Source organism: Ranitomeya variabilis, chromosome 2 (genome assembly GCF_051348905.1).
Source record: "Ranitomeya variabilis isolate aRanVar5 chromosome 2, aRanVar5.hap1, whole genome shotgun sequence".
NCBI lineage: Eukaryota > Metazoa > Chordata > Amphibia > Anura > Dendrobatidae > Ranitomeya > Ranitomeya variabilis.
In genome coordinates, this window is record NC_135233.1 from 544,503,839 (window position 1) to 544,522,154 (window position 18,316).

General features: G+C 47.7%; 1 protein-coding gene across 6 annotated transcripts in view; it reads right to left on the reverse strand.

The window, feature by feature from the left end:
* SMPD3 (sphingomyelin phosphodiesterase 3) overlaps window positions 1-18,316 on the reverse strand; it is a 567,374-nt gene that overhangs the window by 307,800 nt on the left and 241,258 nt on the right. The window contains exon 2 of one of the 6 annotated variants that reach the window (XM_077288172.1): window positions 89-234. The exons of the other annotated variants lie outside the window; for them this stretch is intronic. The gene's annotated coding sequence lies outside the window, so the exon portion shown is untranslated. The remainder of the gene's footprint in view (window positions 1-88; window positions 235-18,316) is intronic. 6 annotated transcript variants of the gene reach the window in all.

Below are 18,316 nucleotides of genomic sequence, written 5' to 3' on the forward strand. Positions count from 1 at the left end.
ATATTCTCATAGATTTACTTTTTTTCTGAGAAACGCCTACAAACAGCGCCACCTCTCTCTGTGGGCTTTGCCACCATGGCGCCCGTACCTCTGTGGGGTCCGGTCGTAATCCCTGCTCTCGGTCTGCTCCCTGCTGCCCGTCCTTGGTCCCTGGCTCTCCTCCTGCTGCTGCTTCCTGGTGCGCAGCCAGCAGGTCTCCGGATATGACTCTGAGGGTGCACGCGCTCCTGGTCTCTGAAAGACAGTGTGCATTTTTCAAAAATGCTCCGAACCAATGATTGAATAGTGAGTACTATTTCTGGCGCCTCTGCCATGGAGGAGGAGCAACAAGTGCTTCCTGTTGCTAGCTTCCGGTTCCCTGTACTGTCGTGCCTGCGTTCTGTTTGTGTACCATCAGTGTCCGTCCAGTATCCTTCTAACACTGTTTGTCTTTTCAGACTGTCTACCGCTCGTTACTCACTACCCAGGAGGATACCAGTGCTGCCTGTGCCTGTGCCAGTCCCGTCTCGCTCGACTGCTTGTCATTCCGTCATCCAGGATGACATCAGTACTGCCAGTGCCAGTTCCATCTTACTCAGCCGCTTGCTATCGGTCAACTCACCACTACCTGCTACCTCGGACAGTCCACCTGTTCTGCTGGGCCAGCTGCCACGTGTCACCTGTAACTGGAGTAGGCACCTGTGTCCCTCGGACATTCCAATCTGACCCTGCTCAAGGGGTCTTGGTAGGGGTGTCTGTGGCTCGCACATTCATGCCCCCTTTTGAGCCCCCTGGGCCGTGGTCCTGTGGTTCCACTAAAATAGCAATAAACGAATGTACACTGCAACATCTGTGCCTCCGCTTCTATTTGTTACACAAATTCTCTAGAATCAGGCACAGCAGCAATAACAATCATAGTCATGGCTATTACACCTAGAGTAATGCTGAGTTCAGACAAAAGTAGGCAAAATCATACAGTTTTCCTCCAGAAAAAAACTGATTTTCATCTGTATTGCCTTCGGTATTCCATTTGTGTGTGCGATTTTTACAACTGCATCAGATCCGTTTTTATACATCAGAAGTTAAAAGAAATGCACAAGACCAAATACATTGCTATTATTGACATAGAAAACTGTATCTGTAAAAAAAAAAAAAAATGCAATAAAGATGATCCGTAGGGAAACTGGTTATGTTGTGAGTCTATACACCTGAATAGGCGAGTCTCATCCGCAATATGGAAAAGAATATTGCCTGCTGTGACTGAGTGTGAACAGGACTATTCCGCAATATTGGTCAGTGTGTGACCAGACAGTAACACGGACAGTACATGTACATATAATATGCACAATTGATGATGTCAGTGAGGGGAAGGATCAGGCACGCTTTATTAACACACTTGATCCTGTTATTTGACCATTTGAGAGAGTCTGTCTCACTAAGCTTTGTCTTCCAGCTAGCATCGGGCTTCTTCTGTGCTTAGCCAGACCTCAGCTTCTCTTGGGTGACAGCTCTCTTGGAGCCCCTCATTGGATGTGTGTAAGGAAGGCCACATACACACGTTGAGTATTTGGTGAATTTTTGACCTCAGCATTTGTAAGTCAAAACCAGGAGAGGGTGGAAATTTCAGAAGTGGTGACATACTTCCATTATACTTTTCCTCTGATTGTCAATTCCTCTGATTTGGCTTCCACATACTGAGGTAAAAAAACTTACCAAATACTGTGAGCCTGTGGCCTTAGAGTAACACACACACAGAGCTCGGACTACACGCTAGCCCTCCTTCATGTCCAGCAGCCTCTACCAGCATGGTCAACATTGGAAGGTAACAGGGTCATTTTTGGACCTACTTGCTCGGCTACAAAGATAGATGCTCTTGTCTAGCTTCATTGGTGCTACTGTTAGCCATGAGATTGCAGGGCGCTGGCACAGGGTCGGCATTGGGTTTGTGTACAGGTGGCCACTATGCTAAATCTTTAAATCTGTTTCTTGGGACATATCGGCTTAAGGTACCGTCACACTAAGCGACGCTGCAGCGATACAGACAATGATGCCGATCGCTGCAGCGTCGCTGTTTGGTCGCTGGAGAGCTGTCACACAGACCGCTCTCCAGCGACCAACGATGCCGAGGTCCCTGGGTAACCAGGGTAAACATCGGGTTGCTAAGCGCAGGGCCGCGCTTAGTAACCCGATGTTTACCCTGGTTACCAGTGTAAAATGTAAAATAACAAACAGTACATACTCACCTTCGCGTCCCCCGGCGTCCGCTTCCTGCATTGACTGAGCGCCGGCCCTAACAGCAGAGCGGTGACGTCACCGCTGTGCTGTACTTTCATTTTGCGGCCGGCCGGAGCTCACAGTCAGTGCAGGAAGCGGACGGCGAGGGACGTGTGACAGACATCAGAGGGTGAGTATGTACTGTTTGTTTTTTTACATTTTACACTGGTAACCAGGGTAAACATCGGGTTACTAAGCGCGGCCCTGCGCTTAGTAACCCGATATTTACCCTGGTTACCAGTGTAAAACATCGCTGGTATCGTTGCTTTTGCTGTCAAACACAACGATACACGGCGATCTGACGACCAAATAAAGTTCTGAACTTTAATCAACGACCAGCGATATCACAGCAGGATCCTGATCGCTGCTGCGTGTCAAACACAACGATATCGCTAACCAGGACGCTGCAACATCACGGATTGCTAGCGATATCGTTTAGTGTGACGGTACCTTTATTCTGACAACATCCCTATCTTCTGGCTGACAGCCCAGAAATGGGGCAATGACTGGACAGAGTGTACAACTATTAGGCTATGTGCACACTTTGCGGCGTCCTCTGCGGGTTCTCCCGCAGCGGATTTGATAAATCTGCAGGGCAAAACCGCTGCAGTTATCCCTGCAGATTTATCGCGGTTTGTTTTGCGGTTTCCGCTGCGGGTTTACTCCTATACTATTGATGCTGCATATGCAGCAATATGCAGCATCAATAGTAATGGTAAAAATAATAAAAATTGGTTATATACTCACCCTCTGACGTCCCGATCTCCTCGGCGCTGCACCCGGCGGTCCGGTTCCAAAGATGCTGTGCCGAGAAGGACCTTCGTGACGTCACGGTCATGTGACCGCGACGTCATCCCAGGCCCTGCTCGCACAGCAACCCAGACCGGACGGCCGCGTGCAGCGCTGAGAGGTGAGTATATCATTATTTTTTATTTTAATTCTTTTTTTTACACACAAATATGGTTCCCAGGGCCTGGAGGAGAGTCTCCTCTCCTCCACCACGGGTACCATCTGCACATTATTTGCTTACTTCCCGCAACGTGGGCACAGCCCCATGCGGGAAGTAAGCGGTTCAATGCATTCCTATGTGTGCAGAATCGCAGCGATTCTGCACAAAGAAGTGACATGCTGCGGGTTGTAAACCGCTGCGTTTCTGCGCGGTTTTTCCCGCAGCATGTGCACAGCAGATTGCTGTTTCCATAGGGTTTACATGTAAATGTAAACGCAATGGAAACTGCTGCGGACCCGCAGCATCAAAATCGCCGGGAATCCACGGTAAAACCCGCAAAGTGTGAACATGGCCTTATTGCTAGCTCTCAATTATATTACACCTTCTCCAACTCACCATTATATTAACTCCTTATCTTCCAGGAACATGGCAGGTGGTAGGAGATAAGGACCATGGCTTCTCAGCCTATTGATATTTACGATGCATTTATTATTTGTGTTATTCGCTAGTCAGCATCACTCCATTGCCCCAGCTTTTTCTTACTCTTTATTAGGTATAAAAACTTCTGCATTTCGTAGGTCTTTTTTTGATGATTTCGCAAAATGGAGATTAATGTCCATATGAAAACTTCTCAGATGGAATGCACCTTCTGCTTTTTTTCAGATGAGTCTAAAAAAAACAAGGACATTATACCACATTCTGGGAAGTACAGTGCAATAAGCAGGAACATAAAATATGAATAACATGAAGCAGCTGGAGCATATGCTTTATTATACATTAATGCAGATTGCATCCATGCATAATGTCATTTGGGTGGAAATTCTCCGTAATATAAATTGTAGGATACAGAAGCTGCAGCCAGGATGAAGTGATACAAGGACTGTGTGTGATCTATTGCTTGCTCGGTTTGCAGCATGCAACGGGTGTTGTTGGCTCTGGACGTTGCTTTCCAGCTCCAATCAGGTAGATTAAGATCCCGCTTTGTGATTAGGCAGCCGTGTGTGCAACAGGTGGCCGCGCTGTTCACTCCAGCACACAGGCCGTCGTATCACCTGCCTGTTACGCAGGACACAAATACAGCTTTAATCCCACAGGCCAGCAGTAACCCTTCTATTCATAGCTCAGAAAGCTTGTGCCATAGCATAGTTCTCCCGCATAGTCTCCAATTCAGCACTTTATCGCATCTATCAGAAGAGGACACCCAGCTTGACGGCTGACTAAACTCAAGACGGATGGATTTCAGCATGGTCCATTGACAAGTTAATATGTATGGGGGCTTCCTGACTGAAGAAGGGGGCAGACGAATTTCAACATCTAACTCTTTGATGTCACAAAAGATAAGCTGTCTCGGAGCTCCTAAGGCTGCATTCACACATCTGTGTCAATTTTACACCTGTGCGTTTCCTCTCATCATTAGTCATCCATAGTGTTGCATCCGTTTTCTTCTCATACATTCATAAATACTGAAATGTGTAAATTGTCTACATTTTCATTTATTTGCCGACTCTCAACAGTGAAAACTGATGGAACAATGAAGTACAAAGTATGTCAACATTTTTCCTCTATGTTTAAACGGACCTCCATAAACTTGAATGCTTGAGTTTGATTAGCAAATGGATGATAATCTGTTGGTGTGCTCTCTCAAGGACTGAATACACTGATCAGTTTGGAAGTTTAGGTTATTATTGAAACTCTATGAGTCCAAGTGCTGTCAAACGGGCATGTACAATGGACGTGTGAGTGAGGCCTAACTGAATGAAGCATGGTGTTTGATCGACAGCTTTCTAATTTGGACTTCCCTGGAAACTAGACTGCTTCCAGCCTCTCTCAATACACTTGCACTGAGCGAGGCAGTGCCTATGTAGTCAGAGTGCCGCTGGGAGTGTGTGCAGGGGATGTGGTATTTATATTGTTCCTTTTTCTCCCCAACCCCTGCTTGTATATATTGTATTTAATTGATGTGTTCATACACGGTGGTACTGCTACACATAAAGTGTATTACCACTGTGTATAAGAGTATTGCTACACCTTATGTGTATTTCTCTGACTATATATATTTTATTGTTCACAGGTATTTGCACACTGTTTGTTAGGGAAAGCAAGTGCCCCGGTCCAATATAGAGTTAGGGGAGTAGTATCCCAAGTTGGCCACTAGATGGGGGCATTATAGGTATAGGATAGGATAGGGAATAGTTAACATAGGAGGGGCACCATGGGGATAAGACAGTTAGGTCTTCCTGTTTCAGTTCAGTTGGGGCCTGGACGCCCGTGCAGCTCACAGAGGGCTGGCTGGCCCAGGGCACATCGTGCCTCACAACGTTCTTCTAAGAAGAGTGGGCACAGCAGCAATATCCAGGGGGCCAGATTAAGGAACAGAGTGCAGCAGCTACAGGAACAGCAGTGCAGTTTAAGTGGGACTGCAGCTGCTGGAGAGAAGAAGGCTAAGCGGAGTGTTAGAAAGTGCACAAGATGTGGCAGGTTTTTCCGTGGGCCACTATTCTGAGGACTGGGGTCAGATGGCAGGGAATACCCCCACAAAAGGCAGAAATACTGGACATTGAGGACACTGACCTCCGCATCGTATGGACCGTTCCAAAGGCAGACTTAGCAAGAGGCAAGGGTCAGAGATACCAATGCCTGATGCTGCAAAAGTGTGTGCCCTGGATGACAAGTTGCTGAGTAAACATGTTGAAGTTGAAGTGAAACCGGACTGCAACTCTCTCCAGAGGTAATAGTCCTGTCTCGCTCACGCCCTGACTGATGGGCGTGAGCCAAGGGGGTTTGTGGCCCCACTGTGCCACAAACCAGACTACCCTGGAAGGGGCGTGACTATGAAAGCTGCCTTGGTTTTCACTGGAGCCTCTGATGGTGAGGTCAGGCTTGTGCGGCAGGCAGCTGCCAGGTGCTACTCCAGGGCGTTGTTTTTTGTTAATTTTTGGGGGTTTTTTACCTTATTTTTTAATTTTGTAAATGTTTACATATGTGTTACAGATGGATGTAATCTTTATTTATATTTTGCTTATAATTTTGTAGTTACTGACGAAGGCCATACCAGGCCGAAACGTTTTGATCGTACTACAGAATAAAAAAACCTTTATCCAAGTTGAGTGCCAGGTTCTTTATAATTATATGCATATAGTTTGGGAACCTACCTGTGCACCACTATAGCAGTGCTCACGTGTTTTGTCTCACTGTACTTATCCCCATACGTGATAGCACGCTTTTTCGGTCATGTCCACCAACACCTTCTCTTACAACACAGAGGAGACCACCAGCATCCTATCCCTCTCTAAATATCCGTGCGACTTTCTCAAAACCGCACCCCGCGAGACCAGGGGGCGGGACCTGGAACGGGAGGTGCGACACCATATAAATATTGAATTACATTGTGCAACGTTGTCCGAGTATCTTCGGGTACAACGAATTCCAAGGGGCCTTAGAGTCCCGTTACGCCCTACCCTTTTTCGAGACTCCCCCGAGTACTGCACAAAATTTGAACAAATTTTAAATAAGTGCTCCTTCAATCTCATCACCCTCACTATCGATCACTTACAAAAAGAGATTGAGACCAGTTCAGAACGGGTCAAGGCTATTGAGATCCAGCTCTCATCCACAGGTGCTCCGGAAGAACTAAACCAACTGAAAGCCGACATCAAGATCAAAACAGAACAACACCGTAAGGACATCGAGAACAGAAAACGCCTAAAATTCGCCCGGGACACGGACGACTACGAGGCCAAAAGGGTATATAGATGGCAGGACAACTACTCCACCTCGCGTTCCACTGCCAGAACAGGACACCGTTCCTCTACAGACTACACTTCCTCGGGTTCAGAACAGGACAGGAGTTCTTCCATCCCCTCCACATCCCGTTTTTTAGGACCACGCACCCAACGCGGCAGAAGAAGAGGACGCGGAGGAGCCAGAGACTTCAACAGGGATGCAGACCTGACACGGATCACACGCTCACAGGTACTGAGTCGCTCGTTGTGAACATTTCGTCTAGAACCCTGGGAGCATCAGACTGTAATGTTCATCAGAAAGGGTTATCCTTCTGTCCCACCTATCGTTACCGAACCTTTGACCTAGATATGGACCTACAGAGGTTCTTCAGGTCACTACATTTAAAAGTATATTTCTCAGACCCACAGAATACCCCTTTAGATACTCTGGGAGTCCCATCAGCCCCCCAATTACTTTCAGCAGATAGTCTGGGATTACGGGTTAAGAGTCGGTTCAGACCCCCACGAGGCTCTCACACTTTAGAAACTTTCATACAATTCATTCAGGATTCCTTTGGCAGACTCCGTAATAAAATGGAGCTGGGACACCTCCACTATCCTCCCAACCTCACCCTGAGTGAACGCCAATCACTACAGTCACTTCAATCTGACTCCAGTCTGGTAATTAAACCTGCCGACAAGGGGGGTGCGATAGTCGTATTGGATAAAAGGGACTACCTCAAAGAAATCGAGAGACAACTAGAGAATACAACGATTTACCACAAACTAGATTCCAATCCCACTTTCTCCATCAAAAATAAGATCACAACAATTTTACGTAAATATACGTCACTTGGGGTTTTGGACCTAAAAACTTGTAACTATCTCACTAATGATCACCCAATAGTTCCCGTATTCTATACTTTACTCAAAATTCACAAAAATCTTGAACATCCCCCCGGCAGACCTATAGTGGCAGCTACGGATTCAATACTGTCCCCAATAGCGATTTTCCTTGAGAAAATCCTAACCCCCCATATCCAGTCTACAAAATCATACCTACTGGACACAGGGGCTTTCCTGACGATCATACGTGACATGAGCACCATACCAGCAGATGCAATACTGGCCTCGCTGGATGTGAAAGATTTATATACCTCGATACCACATGATGAGGGCATCAAGTCAGTGAGAAAACTTCTCCTGACCAAAGGGACCCACCAACACCAAACCGACTTGATAGTCGAATTACTTACTGTTGTTCTGAACTGCAACTATTTTCTCTTCCAAGATCAATTTTACCTACAGGTACGGGGGACCGCGATGGGCTCCAACGTGGCGCCCCCTTACGCAAACTGCTACATGGCAGACTTCGAGGAAAGTCTTATCTATCCAGATCCGCGTTTCCAGACTAATATTTTACTCTGGAAACGCTATATTGATGACATTTTTTGCGTTTGGGGCGGCACGTTGGAGTCCCTCCTGCTTTTTGTGGATTTCCTGAATAGTGCTTGGCCAGGTATTTCTTTCACCATGGCCCATGATTCCCATAGAATGAACTTCTTAGACACAGTGGTCATCAAAGACCAATTAGGCAATCTAAGCACTGACATCCACATTAAAAACACAGACAGGAACAGCCTACTACACTACCAGAGTTGGCACCCCCAGGCCATCAAGAAGGCGATTCCCAAATCACACAAAGGTTTCTTCAGAATCCCAGAGTAGGGACTTTTCTGTGCCTTCACTGCGCCCAGTGCAGCAATGTCCTGAGGGGCAATTCATTCCACCATCCACACTCTGGGAAGTCTTTTCCAATTAAAGGCTACTTCACTTGTGAAACATCATACGTAATTTACGTTATTAAATGTCCATGTGGGATGCTGTATGTGGGAGAGACGACCCGGCCTATCCGGGAACGTATCTCTAAACATAAATCTACGATTATATGTGGGAACAAACTACTACCTATCCCACAGCATTTCATATCCAAAGGCCATAACATTTCACAATTAATGTTTCAAGTGATCGAACAGGTCTCCCTCCCCAGACGTGGAGGCGACAGACTGGCTTCCCTCAAACAAAGGGAATCCTTTTGGATCCATACTCTCGATACCCTGCATCCTAGGGGTCTTAACATAGAGTATGACTTCACTTTCACATAAGGTTGGATACCCCCCTGTTTTTCTCCCCTTCAGTTATAAACCACCATCTCCTTAGAGGCTTTATTTTCCATGTACATCCCACTATAAATCCAAAGCAGTTTATATTATACTATTAAGTTCTAGGACTGTAATTTCAATACTTCTAACATTGTCTATCTGTCTTCCTAGAGTCGACTATATTGAAACCTCCAGGACTCATCTTCCTCTCTGCGGGGCACAGTTGGAATTAGCACGTACCACCCTCCTCATCGTGTCACCCTCCTTATTCACCAGCATGATTACCAGCTCACGTTCTTTTGTACGGTATCCACGCAACGGTACACAAATCTAGTAGTCCCGCCTCTCCATAGTCAGCGCCCTCTGATTGGCTGACAATATTCTGTCAGTCACGACAGCGTTACACAGCCACTTCCGGTATATCATTTCCGGTCCGGCCGTCTCACATTAAAAGAACGCCGAACAGGCACTTGCACATACGGGCAGCATTTTGACAGCGGTGGACACCGCGCATAGACCCGCACTTCACCAGGTAATGTCTTCACCACTGCCTGCCACCATGGCACTCACTTGTAGCTATCAGTCTGACCTGGATGATTTACTTTCATTTCAGCACTCTGACGTGCTTTCTACTTGCCACAAAAGGTATTATCCAGGTACCACTTACCCCACTGGGGGACTTCACGTTATGTGCACATGTGCACCTCTATACTGATGTCTCTTATTTCCACAGCGGACATCTTAGATAATTATAAGAACCACCACATCCACTGAGCGGACGCTCAGTTTATCTACTGTACGGTACGCACATTTTCATGCTCTCTCTACTTTATTCACCCACGTTAGGGGTCTCAGGGTGCTCTGGTCGACTCCTCTAAGTTGCATCAATTGTTTACAGCCAGCTACTTATTATGACCGCAAGATTTACTGTATATACATTGTTTTTTGTTCATTTTTTTTGGTTTTTTACCTTATTTTTTAATTTTGTAAATGTTTACATATGTGTTACAGATGGATGTAATCTTTATTTATATTTTGCTTATAATTTTGTAGTTACTGACGAAGGCCATACCAGGCCGAAACGTTTTGATCGTACTACAGAATAAAAAAACCTTTATCCAAGTTGAGTGCCAGGTTCTTTATAATTATACTACTCCAGGGCGGTGTCTGGTTGTGGCTGCTGATCCCACTTGGAGAACAGGTACACTAGGACAGGTGTGGGCATCAGGCAGGACTAGCAGATGAGCACGTGCAGCACCCCAGAGTCCTGGTCGTTGCAGTACTGATGCTCTGCCTCTAAGGGGGGCTGTGGTACGTCTGATGGCACTGAAGGAGTTCACCTGACCAGGTATCACAGACACTAATACACTTCACAGTCTGGCCTCCAGGGGGAGCTAAGGGCACTATGTATTAGGCCACTCCTCACAGTCTGGTAAAACTGGGGGTTGGATAGGAAGTTAGTCAGAAAGCGGACTGGGTTGGAACCAGGCAACATCCTGTGGCAGAGGGTGTTGCAGGGGAAGATTCAGGGGGGTCCCTGTCAGGGGGGGATCCTGACAGAGGCCTAGCGAACAGAGAGAACGTTACGGGACCGCGCCTGCACCTGATCGCGGCGGTACCCCAAGAAAGGACAAGAAGCGAGGTTTATTGTGCTGAGTGAGAAACGAGATCAACGCAACAAGGAGAAACACCAGTAGCAGTCGTGCTGTAAGACGAGGCAACATCCTACTGAGGCGCGTAGCCGGTGGCCGGAACGCCGAGGAAGTATTAGGCTCCAAGCATTACTTCAAACCTACGGCAGGACAGTCAGTTATAGGCGGGCTGTCTCACCCAAATCACCTAAGAAGACATAGGGGGCAACAATAGGAGAGGGGCGACACTAGGGTCCCGGAAGAGCTCCGAGCCTACCCGTCATACGGGTGCGTCCTAGCCATATCATCTGGGGGACGAAGAAGTACATCATAATCGAGTTGTGAGGGAACTTCAGAAACAGACACAACAGTTGTGGGGACTATCCCGTAAGCACAGCAGGGGAGGACCACAACACACAAGCGCTAGAAGGTAGGCACAGATTTCCACCTGCAAAGGGAACTCTGGAGGTGCCATCGGACCGGCCGGACTTACGCAGCCCGGTTAACGGTATTCCGGACTGAGGATCCTGAAGCCTTCAGTAAAGAGGTAAAGAGACTGCAACCTGGTGTCCTTGTTATTTACTGCGACCTGCACCACAACACCACCACCATCCACACCTTTCATTGGACGCCCCTCAGCAGGGTCACAGACCGGGTCTAGCCACCGTGACAACCCCAGAGCAGAGACTCAGAGGCCCTGTACCGGGTACCCCTCGGCCCTGCGGCAGTGGGGGCGCTCCACACGGATGAAACTCAGACAAGTAGACTGGAACGGCTGAGACACAAGGCTGGCAGAGACACAGGACTGGCAGGAACGGCAGAGACACAGGGCTGGCAGGAACGGCAGAGACACAGGGCTGGCAGGCACGGCAGAGACACATTGCTGGCAGGCACGGCAGAGACAGGGCTGGCAGGCAAGGCAGAGACACAGGGCTAGCAGGCACGGCAGAGACACAGGGCTGGCAGGCACGGCAGAGACACAGGGCTGGCAGACACAGCAGAGACACAGGGCTGGCAGGCACAGCAGAGACACAGGGCTGGCAGGCACAGCAGAGAAACAGGGCTGGCAGGCACATCACAGACACCGGGCTGGCAGGTACAGCAGAGACACAGGGCTGGCAGGTACGGCAGAGACACAGGGTTGGCAGGTGTGGTGTAAGAATGAGCAGGTAGGGACCTGATCACACAGGAAGTGCAGATACGGATATGAAGTATGAAGAAACAGGTTGGGGGTCTGTTCACACAGGAAGAGAACCGCAAGGCTGCGGATAGGAGTGGTAGAGCAGCAAGAGATTGAGCAGCAGCAGAAGCTAAGCAGAGCGGAACAGCAAGGAATGTGGAGAGGAGCTGCAGCAAGGTATTTCTGCAGCAGCAGAAGCTAAGCAGAGCGGAACCGCAAGGTATGCGGAGAGGAGCTGCAGAAAAAGACTACTGCAGCAGCAGAAGCTAAGCAGAGTGGAACCACAAGGAATGCGGAGAGGAGCTGCAGCAAGAGATTTCTGCAGCAGCAAAAGCTAAGCAGAGCGGACCTGCAAGGAATGCAGAGAGGATCTGCAGCAAGAGATTCCTGCAGCAACAGGAGCGGAGCAGAGTAGATCGGAGCAGAACCACAGGAGTGCGGATCAGAGGTAAAGCTGCAAGAGAGCGGAGCACAGGCAAAGTCACAAAGGTACAGAGTGCGGAGCATAAGCCAACAGAGAGGACGCAAGGAAAGACACACCAGGGAAAGAAGCCACAGACAAGGAGACAGAGGTAGGACAAAGTTCAGACAAGGTAATGGAACAAGACAAGGTACAAGAACAAAGACACAGGGACCAGGATATTCTGCCTCCTGGAGGGCGGACAGACCAAAACAAGGCAAAGCAAGGACACAGGCACTGAGACTAGGATATACAGCCTCCTGGAGGGCAGACCAACAAGAACAAGGCAAAGCTAATAGCAGATCCTCCAGAGAAAGAGGAACACAGAGCAAGGCCTGGCAGCTGAGAAGCAAAACACTAACTGAGTTAACACATTGCACAGGCCCAGACCACTCGGTGGAGCTGCACTAAATACTGCAGGCCTCTTGGTAATTGGTCAGGAACAGATTAGACAGGTGCACTTGATTCCTATAAGAACCAGAGAGTTCAGGCGCCGCCCCCCTATGCACACAGCCAGGAAGCATGCAGAGAGCAGAGGCACAGAATATGGAGCTGGCAAGAAACAGAAACCAAAACATGACCTGGAGCAGTGAGTAAGATAGTGTGAGTGATGAGAAGCCATGCCGTGATGCCAGCAGAGTTGTTACAAGTCCCATACTGGGAAAACCCTGATGGCACAGAGGAGCAGCACCGAGGTTCTTTAAAGGGACGGGGCCAGCTGAGTGATACAGGGATTACTGTCGGCCATGACTACTGCCCTGGTCTCAGCCTCCTCCATACCCTACATGTGCATATCACATATTTGTGGGCACATGTCCGCATTTCCCAGCACCAACATTAGAGAATCCTCACAATGCGCGATGTGAAGATTTACAAGTCTGTAGTCACACAGAATAGTAGTTTAAAACCAGACAACTTCTTTAGTACAGTCATTGTCACAATTCATTTTTGGATTCGTGACAGCTCTGGTACTGCTATAATTTAAATTTTGCTTTATTCCTTTTGGGCCAGCAAGGGTTAATATCAGTTTCCTTGCTGGCAGCTGCTTTGTTGCTGGTTAGCTGGTATGGGTGTTGACCACTCCCACCATCCTTTAAATAGTCACATGATGCATCAGCTGACTATTGGTAATAGAGTTATTCTATGAAGACCAGCCTGGAGTTTGGTGCGCTCTGGTGCCAGTGGTGTTTTTGCGGCTTCTGGGGGGCCCGGGGTCCTGTTCCGTATCCTCTGCTGTCTGGAACTTGGCAGCAGAGGCTGGAGCAAAGTATCATTTTCTCTTTCCTTGTCTGTCTCGTGCTTGTTACTTCCCCTGTGTTGATACCATCTGCAGTCACGAGGGTAGAGTCCTTGCCGGCCAGTACACTAGCCAGGGTATACTGAGGTGACAGCTAGGGACAAGGCATGTGATGGCGGCGGGGGGAAGGATCCACATAGGGTGTTAGGGGAGTTTAGGGATGGGCACAGGTTGTTGTTAGGAGGTCCCCATCCCTACTATTAGGGCCTTCCTCTCCCTTTTTCCATCCCGCTATGTTGTGCTGTCCGCCGGACTTACCCATCCTTAGCGTGACAGTCATTCTGTGAGCATTTTACTTGCCATTTGAGTGGTTGCCGGCCTTTTTAGATGGGCAGATAATCAGAGAACAAGCATGCATACCCCGATTATCAGCTCATATGGCTCTACAAACTAAGGTGCATTTGATGCCTATGCAAAAGTGATTGATCTATTACTGATTATCAATCGGCAATCGTTTAGTACCACCAGTCGGTTTGTATGTATGTACCCCAAGCCTATGGAATGCAGGGGCAGTGACCGAGGAATACACAATAGAGGAGATAGTAAGGTGTGACACCAGGGAGGTGACAGGTAGAGCGGCCTCCTTGGAAACCTTTGTTTTTACAAGATTGAAGAGAATTCCTCATTAATCTGCTGGAACAGTTACGTATTTTGGGACAGTAAATGTACTGTGTGCCCCTGTATGTGCAGTTATGTCTAGGGTTGAGCGAAACGCGTCGGCCATTTTCAGAAGTCGCCGACTTTTGGCAAAGTCGGGTTTCATGAAACCCGACCCGACCCCTGTGTGGGGTCGGCCATGAGGTCGGCGATCTTCTGAATCTGGGATCGGAATTCCGATACCGAGTTCCGATATGTTTGCGATATCGGAAATCGGTATCGGAATCCACATTTAAGTGTAAAATAAAGAATTAAAATAAAAAATATTGATATACTCACCTCTCCGACGCAGCCTGGACATCGCAGCTGGTAACCGGCATCTTCCGTTCCTAAGAATGGCGCTTGAAAGACCTTTCGATGACGTCACGGCTTGTGATTGGTCGCGGCGGCCCACGTGACCGCTCAGCGACCAATCACAAGCCGTGACGTAATTCTCTCAGGTCCTAAATTCCTCATTCTAGGCATTCAAGGCTACCGGAAAGAAGCAGGGCGCGTCCGAGGGTGAGTATATACCTAATAGGAATATACTCACCCTCGGCTTCTTTCCGGCAGCCTTCCTTCTTAAGAATGAGCGCGTGAAGGACCCTTCGATGACGTCACGGCTTTTGATTGGTCGCGGCGGCCCACGTGTCCGCTCAGCGACCAATCACAAGCCGTGATGTAATTCTCATGGCCTAAATTCCTAGAATGAGGAATTTAGGACCTGAGAGAATTACGTCACGGCTTGTGATTGGTCGCTGAGCGGACACGTGGGCCGCCGCGACCAATCACAAGCCGTGACGTCATCGAAAGGTCTTTCAAGCGCCATTCTTAGGAACGGAAGATGCCAATTACTACCAGGGCGCGTCAGAGGGTGAGTATATCAATATTTTTTATTTTAATTCTTTATTTTACACTTAAATATGGATCCCAGGGACTGAAGGAGAGTTTCCTCTCCTTCAGACCCTGGGAACCATAGTATCTCATTGCACTGCATTGGGTTTCGTGTTTCGGCCGACCCCGACCCCGACTTTTTTATAGGATCGGCCGATTTCACTCGACCCGACTTTTGAGAAAGTCGGGTTTCGTGAAACCCGACCCGATCCTATAAAAATAAAAGTCGCTCAACCCTAGTTATGTCACATAAATCTAAAGTGTTGAATCTGTTTGGCTTCTGCAGCAATTGTGTAACAGTTCTGTCAAGTGTGAATATGCCCATATCGATGTATAAGTGATTTTCCATTAAGTGTATTAACTGTTGGGCAACTGACTTTTTCACATACAGTTGTGGCCAAAAGTATTGACACCCCTGCAATTCTGTCAGATAATACTCAGTTTCTTCCTGAAAATGATTGCAAACACAAATTCTTTGGTATTATTATCTTCATTTAATTTGTCTTAAATGAAAAAACACAAAAGTGAATGAAGCAAAAAGCAAAACATTGATCATTTCACACAAAACTCCAAAAATGGGCCAGACAAAAGTATTGGCACCCTCAGTCTAATACTTGGTTGCACAACCTTTAGCCAAAATAACTGCGACCAACCACTTCCAGTAACCATCAATGAGTTTCTTACAATGCTCTGCTGGAATTTTAGACCATTCTTCTTTGGCAAACTGCTCCAGGTCCCTGATATTGGAAGGGTGCCTTCTCCAAACTGCCATTTTTAGATCTCTCCACAGGTGTTCTATGGGATTCAGGTCTGGACTCATTGCTGGCCACCTTAGAAGTCTCCAGTGCTTTCCCTCAAACCATTTTCTAGTGTTTTTTGAAGTGTGTTTTGGGTCATTGTCCTGCTGGAAGACCCATGACTTCTGAGGGAGACCCAGCTTTATCACACTGGGCCCTACATTATACTGCAAAATTTGTTGGTAGACTTCAGACTTCATAATGCCACGCACACAGTCAAGCAGTCCAGTGCCAGGGGCAGCAAAGCAAACCCAAAACATCAGGGAACCTCCGCCATGTTTGACTGTAGGGACCGTGTTCTTTTCTTTGAATGCCTCTTTTTTTCTCCTGTAAACTCTATGTTGATGCCTTTGCCCAAAAAGCTCTACTTTTGTCTCATCTGACCAGAGAACATTCTTCCAAAACGTTTTAGGCTTTTTCAGGTAAGTTTTGGCAAACTCCAGCCTGGCTTTTTTATGTCTCGGGGTAAGAAGTGGGGTCTTCCTGGGTCTCCTACCATACAGTCCCTTTTCATTCAGACGCCGTCAGATAGTACGGGTTGACACTGTTGTACCCTCGGACTGCAGGGCAGCTTGAACTTGTTTGGATGTTAGTCGAGGTTCTTTATCCAACATCCGCACATTTTAAAATGCGCGCGTGTCCAGCCTCCCGTGACGTCACGGCTTGTGATTGGTCGCGTCGCCCATGTGACCGCGACGCGACCAATCACAATGCCGGAAAGTAATTTTAAAATCCTGAAGGACCTAAAATTACGTCACGGCTTGCTGTGATTGGTCGCATCGCGGCCACATGGGCGACGCGACCAATCACAAGCCGGGACTTCACGTAAGGAAGGAAACGCGCGAATTTTAAGCAAACAACGCTGCCGGTTCCCTCGGAGAGGTGAGTATAGCAATATTTTTTATTTTAATTCTTTCTTTTACACATTAATATGGTTCCCAGGGCCTGAAGGAGAGTTTCCTCTCCTTCAGACCCTGGGAACCATCAGGAATACCGTCCGATACATGAGTCCCATTGACTTGTATTGGTATCGGGTATCGGTATCGGATTGGATCCGATACTTTGCCGGTATCGGCCGATACTTTCCGATACCGATACTTTCAAGTATCGGACGGTATCGCTCAACACTAATCCTGGCAGCAGCATTCAGGACAGATTGGAGCGGGGAGAGTTTGGTAAGAGGGAGGCCGATTAGTAGAGAGTTACAATAGTCCAGACGAGAATGAATAAGTGAAACAGTAAGAGTTTTTGCAGAGTCGAAAGTAAGAAAAGGGCGAATTCTAGAAATATTTTTGAGATGCAGAGAAGAAGAGCGAGCCAGTGATCGGATGTGGGGGGTGAATGAAAGCTCGGAATCAAGGATGACCCCAAGGCAGCGGGCATGTTGCTTGGGAGTAATGGTGGAACCGCACACAGAGATGGCAATGTCAGGCAAAGGTAGGTTAGTAGAGGGAGAGAACACGAGGAGTTCAGTTTTTGACAGGTTCAGTTTCAGATAGAGGGAGGACATGATGTTAGAGACAGCAGTAAGACAATCACTGGTGTTTTCTAAGAAGGTCGGAGTGAAAGCAGGAGAAGAGGTGTATAATTGGGTGTTGTCAGCATAGAGATGGTACTGGAAACCAAATCTACTGATTGTTTGTCCAATAGGGGCAGTATACAAAGAGAAGAGGAGGGGGCCTAGGACTGATCTTTGAGGAACCCCAACAGTAAGGGGAAGGGGAGAGGAGGAGGAACCAGCAAAACATACAGTGAAGGATCGGTCAGAGAGATAGGAGGAGAACCAAGAGAGAACATCTCGGTATGTTGATGTCTTTGCCCAAAAAGCTCTACTTTTGTCTCATCTGACCAGAGAACATTCTTCCAAAACGTTTTAGGCTTTTTCAAGTAAGTTTTGGCAAACTCCAGCCTGGCTTTTTTATGTCTCGGGGTAAGAAGTGGGGTCTTCCTGGGTCTCCTACCATACAGTCCCTTTTCATTCAGATGCCGACGGATAGTACGGGTTGACACTGTTGTACCCTTGGACTGCAGGGCAGCTTGAACTTGTTTGAATGTTAGTCGAGATTCTTGATCCAACATCCGCACAATCTTGCGCTGAAATCTCTTGTCAATTTTTCTTTTCCGTCCACATCTAGGGAGGTTAGCCACAGTGCCATGGGCTTTAAACTTCTTGATGACACTGCGCACGGTAGACACAGGAACATTCAGGTCTTTGGAGATGGACTTGTAGCCTTGAGATTGCTCATGCTTCCTCACAATTTGGTTTCTCAAGTCCTCAGACAGTTCTTTGGTCTTCTTTCTTTTCTCCATGCTCAATGTGGTGCACACAAGGACA